Here is a 6,000-nt window from a genome sequence, read left to right on the forward strand (position 1 = left end):
ACATTTAGACTAATTATCATTGTCACAGAATCACCGAACCATTTAGATTGGAAGAGACCTCCTGAGGTCATCTTGTACACATACAGAGACACACACACCCCTGCTCAACAGTGTCTCCTAGAGCAGGTTGCCCAAGATTGCATCCAGTCAGGTTTTGAGCATTCCCAGAGATGAAGACTCAACAACCTCTCTCAGCAGCCTGTTCTAAAGTAGATCTTATTTATCTGAAGATGACATAAAATTCCCATTCCATAAAAACCTGCCATATTTTAATGAAATATCACATTTATTACATTACCACCAGCCATTTCATGGCTTCTTATTTTCATAAAAGCAAAATCCAGGATGGTTACCCTCGAAGGCAGTAGATATGTCTGATAAACCCCAAAAAGAGTGAGAGAATGCTTTGAGGAGTGCAAGCCCTATTTGCATATGCATCCCTAGGCATCTGGTAATGGCCCACTAATGGCCTTTTCCACAAATAAGATAGCTATTGAACCTGGGAGACCTTTGCTCTTACCTGGAGGGTATGTAACAGGTGTTGGAACTAGAGGATCCTTTCCAACCCTACCCGTTCTATGATTCTATGTTTCTTATGTTTATAAAGCAAATTTGTACCTGCTATCCAGTTGAGTTGAAGATACAGGGGGAAAAAGCCAGGTATTGACCCTGAGTAGGAAGAAAGAGTGAGATGAAAGTCTATAATTTACTTTAGACTAAAGTGATTATAGTTAGCGCCGGTGAACAGAAGCAACACTGCTGCAATCCTTTACAATTAATTTCTTTTCCAAACAGGGCATTCTTTAGGTTTTCTTATGTGGCTTCTTCTTGTTGCTAGGAATGTTTGAGTGTCTGAGGAAAGGTTGAAGGTTTACAGCGTCTCTTTTATTCTGTTGAGAGGGGAGAGACACAATCTACCCTCTTAGATTTCAAAGAGAAGAAAATATTTTTACCCATTTTCTCCTTTTTAGTTCATCTTCTGTGTCTGTACAGAAGGTTTGTTTCTCTGCCTGATCCAGTGAGGTGAATAGTGAATTGACTAACCTCAATTAGTCAAGAAGCACTTGCAGGATGTATGTAATATCAGCAGGGGTATAAGACACAAGGTCCTAGCTTCAGATATTTAGGTGACTTACATAAAGATGGCTGTTGCTTTGAAACACTGCTTTCTTTTCTTCCTCTGGTTCTTTATTTTTTGTGCTGTGCTGCATATGGAAGAGTAACAGATAAACTCTCATACACCCTGCTTTAAACCTACATTCAGCTGTTGTCCTTATAATATCATGTACAATATCATTATGAAGTAATTGATCTTTGAATAAAGGATGTCAAGGTTAAATGAATTGGAAAGTATTTTTTACATAAAACTTTTCCAAAATTATGTTTTAATTATTTGCAAATCCAGACTCTTGTACAGACTCTTGTATCTCACAGGGGTACACCAAATCTACCATCTTGTACCATTTTGTCAAGTGAGCTGGAGAATTTGTATCTCTTACTAAATTAAAGATTCAGAAAATCTATTGGACATTAGAATGAACACTAGCTTTATATTTGGTAAAAAACTCCGACTTATTAAATTTTCTTCATGAGTACAGAATCCCAACTCTCTCCTAATCAGCACATTTGAATTTATATCCTCACTCTGACTCTTCTTTTAGTCATTTGAATTCTCATTGTCTAAAAATATGACCTGCAAGTAGTTAACATGACCAAGGGGCACGGCAGCATCACTTGTCTGAAATTACTCAGGGGACATTTCATTAAGTACATTTTGGCTTAGGGTTTACATTTTGTATTCAAATCTTTCAAACTACATATTAAGAGGCTTTTATTTTGCATGTGTCAGTCTTTTCAGCAGCAGTGAGCCATTAACTTGGTGAACATTTGCTTCTCTCAGGTCTTCTGACATGCTTATGAGTACTTTGGGGACTGCAAATCATCACCATGTGTGGCAGACAGAGGGAGCAGTCATCAGTCTATGTGCACAGACATGCAAGCTGCCATTTTTGTGTTGTCAAAAAGTCACAGTCTTTTACTGCCTATATATAGACTGGGAACCCTAAAAAGTGCAAGTAAAAAGAATCTGAAATTCCTAAACTGTGTGCCACTGCCCTCTGTAATTCATTGTACCTGAACTTTTTGAGGTAATTGTCCAAATTTATTGCCAAGTTTTCATTTACTACACATTATTCTGACCTGGCTTACAAAGATTTCAGAGGAGGTAAAGCATTTAATTGTCTTTTTCCAGTGCTGCACTGGCAACATATTTATATTGCAAGCTATCAAAGTAATGCATCTGATCTTTTTGTATTTTTTTTTTGTGGCTTATTGAAAAATATTAGTCTATCAATCAACTGAAATAAAAGAAGAAAATAAATAATTTGTATGGAGGGGGAACGAAAAGGAATTTAGCACATTCAAATGAGAAGCCACTGTTTTATCTTTTCCTAAGTAACAATAAACAAGTTTTGTGTAATTTTTTGAAATGTGTCCTTTATCAACACTTTTTACATTATTCCAAGTGGAATTGCAACACTCTGGGAACAGCCGTTCCCATACTTTTAAATCATACTACAGCGCTTCTGCAGTATCATGAGTATATGAGGAAACATGTAATTTGCTTTCATGTTTTTCAGATTATTTAGTGTAACTTAAACTTAGAATTATAGATCCTTGTGAACTCGCAGATAGCGTAATCCTCAGAAGTAAGACAAAGGAATCAGATACCAGGATTCTTCCATTCTCTTCATTGAGTGCTCCGATGTCCAAACTATTTGAAATTTGTGGGTGAAAATTATAATACAGGAGCTCACTTCTCTGAATTTTCTTAAATTCCTTGATATCTCAAAGGAAATAACTGACATTCATTATAAATTATTTTGGGCAAGCTAACAGAAAACTCCTAGGCTGAATCATGACAGAGGATGTTTTCACCAGTCTATGCTTACAAGTAGAAACACATCCTTTTTCCAGTGTCACAGACCAGCTTTAATGAATTCTGTTGCTGTACTTAGCTTGGACTCCGTGTACTCCTGCTGTTTCAGTGTTTGAGTCGAGCATGAACAGAGCTCACTATGGTGTCTTTTTATCCAGGGTATACCTGGACTATGATGTGTTTGGATATATTGTCCTCACTATAATTTCAGAATCACAGAATCACTGTGGCTGGAAGAGATCTCAGGTGATCTAGCCTACCCCCTGCCCCGTACTCAGAAGGGGCCATCTATAGCAGGTTTCAATTGTGCTTTGAACGTCTCCAGGGATGAAGAGTCCACAAACTCTGGGTAACCTGTTCCAGTGTTTGACCACCCTCAAGGTAAAAAAGTGTTTCCTTATGTTCAGACTACTTTTTTCTTTTTTTTTAAATTTTTGCCCATTACTTCCTGTCCTGTCACTGGATACCTCTGGTTCCATCTTCTTCACTGACCCTCCCTAACAAATGTTTATACAAATTGATAAGATCCTCCCTTATCCTTCTCTGCTCCAGGCTGAGCAGTCTCAGATCTCTCAGTCTTTCCTCAGATGAGAGTTGCTCCAGCATCTTAATTATTCTCACTGTACTTGCTTCAGTATGTATCTTGCACTGGGAAGCACACAACTGCAGTCAGGACTCTGAATGTGGCATTGAAATGCTGACCCACTCTTAGTCACACTCTTAGTCAAAGAAGAACTGTGTAAGTACCATGACTGATGAACTATAAGATTTTTTTTTTAAATTAGATATATTTATTCAGAATTCCCTGTATTTCTTACATAAATACTTACAAAACATGCAAAAATTCCCAAATTCTTCAATATGAAACAGAATGTGTGGTTAACTTTTCATTGTATGCTTAGGCTTTCAGCTGGATGTTGCTAAAATGAGCTTAAAATTTCTGTATGCTGCATCGATCACCCATACAAGAAAACTTCTGAACCCACTGTAAACAAGTGATCTGAAAGAGGATTTTCTTTCAGGATGCTTAAAATGAATAGAGCGAAGTGTATTTAGTAGCTGTGAAAATAACACAACTACTAATGGAAATATACATGTATTATAGAAAAAGGATGAGAAATAGCAGTACAAAGCACAGCCAGTGGCATGCGCTTAAAGGGAAAAATTAAATTAGGCAAGGTTGGTTGCTTTTTCATCAAATTACTAATGAAATAGAGCAAATCAATGATGTACATGCAGAGCTAAAAGAGACAAAGCGATAAGGGCATTTTACTTGAAAATCTAAATGGTATGACTAGATCTTATCGTATTGAAAGGCATGGGAAGACCACTAAAAAGTGTGGTGAAAAAGCACTCCAACAGTCTTGGAGCTAATCTCATCAAATGATGGGGTTTTGGACTTGCCTCTTAGAATCACCACATATTAGGGTTTCTGCATTGTTCTACAGGGCATTACAAGGCTTGCTATGTAGTTTACTGAACTCAATTTGTAATGAGTTAAAATGATTCCAAAGATTTAAAATTATTTTGTATTTCCAATGCATTTGAACTTTATTTGCTTTGTAAGAGTTGCAGTGAAAAAGGACAATTGGTAATTTCAAAAAGATTTTTCTTACATTTTTGTCTTATAGCCATTTTACTAACATAACTTTAAAGTAGAACTGCGTAGTTTCAATAGTTAGAAAAGACCTGCTTTTCAGGTGAACAAATTATAATTTAATACATAATAATATAAATCCTGTTGATAAATTTAATGTAACAAAATTACCTAATAAATTACCTTTTCAGGTTGTACCTTTGGGTTTCTTATTAACAGCTTTACATGTGCAAATTCATACCAAGCTGTGGCAAGGATATCTTAACAGTTCTAAAAAAAATACCTGCAGTATCTATGTATGAAGTAATAGTGTAGTATGTACAGCTCATGTAATCACTGAAAATCACAGTGTGAAAAAGAAATTAGGTATCACTTATTGCATCATTTGGGATATGTGTATTCATTGAATTAAAGTATACCTTTTTTCCCTTTTAATATGTTTTCAAAGATGATGCAGCATCTTTGGGTGAAGTTAGACACGTTTCTTAATAAATCATGCGCTTACAGAATTTTTCTAGTGTTTTAGGTATGCAAATATTCAGTTGCTTTCTTTTTTCTCTACAACATTTACCTGGGTCAGAATAGTACTATCATTTGAGAAGTCCATCTCAGAAATACCTACTGATGCAAGAGAAGGAACCGGAGTACAATGCACATGTTTGGGCATGTGCCTAAACATTTCCTACAGCTGTCTTCCAACCACTGCTTCGAACAGGGAGAATACTTCAGGGACAAGTGAATATGCTTACAAAGAGATGCATTTAGAAGAAGCATTCATATCACTTTCAGAGCTCTTTGTAAAGCACTCATTGCCACCTAGTGCACAGCTAATCTGTCACACAAAGTGAATAAAACCAGGCTTCCTCAAAAATTCATGCTATTATTTTGTAAGAACTCCAGTTCATGGATACTGGATGTTAATTTTAGCACCTCTCCGCAGCTCAATCAGAAGTTCAAGGTTTCCCAGTGGAACAAAAAATTCTGCAGGTTCGGACAACATGATATAAAAAGAAATCAGACATTTAACTTGTACAAAATAAGAGTTCTAGCCATTCTTTATGTAAAATAGGAAAAAAAAAGATGCATTATTCTTGGAGTGAAAATATAAATTTTAATAACATTATCCCCTACTGCTCTCTCTTTATACGTTAGATCCACCTGTCCATTGACCTGCTACAGTGCAACATAGTTCCTCTAGATACAACCTTCCTGGAACAGCAGCTCTTCAAGGAACTGATTACGGTGCAATGATAGCACGCCACACACTGTTAAGCACATAGCAAAGTACTTCCTTTATCCCACGGTCAGTAAGTTCAAGTCTTGTCACTTGTGAGAGAGGTCATCAGTATATATAGTCCTTAGCTGTGAGTACAATGGTATAGAAATTACATTTAGAAATTAAACTGGATGTCCCTCTCCACTTCTTAACCTGTTCACTTTCTCAGTTACTCCATGAGAGGAAGGC

This window comes from Pezoporus flaviventris, unplaced genomic scaffold (genome assembly GCF_033815535.1).
Source record: "Pezoporus flaviventris isolate CSIRO_AGI_PZ_B2104156 unplaced genomic scaffold, CSIRO_AGI_Pfla_v1 ptg000013l, whole genome shotgun sequence".
Classification (NCBI taxonomy): Eukaryota; Metazoa; Chordata; class Aves; order Psittaciformes; family Psittacidae; genus Pezoporus; species Pezoporus flaviventris.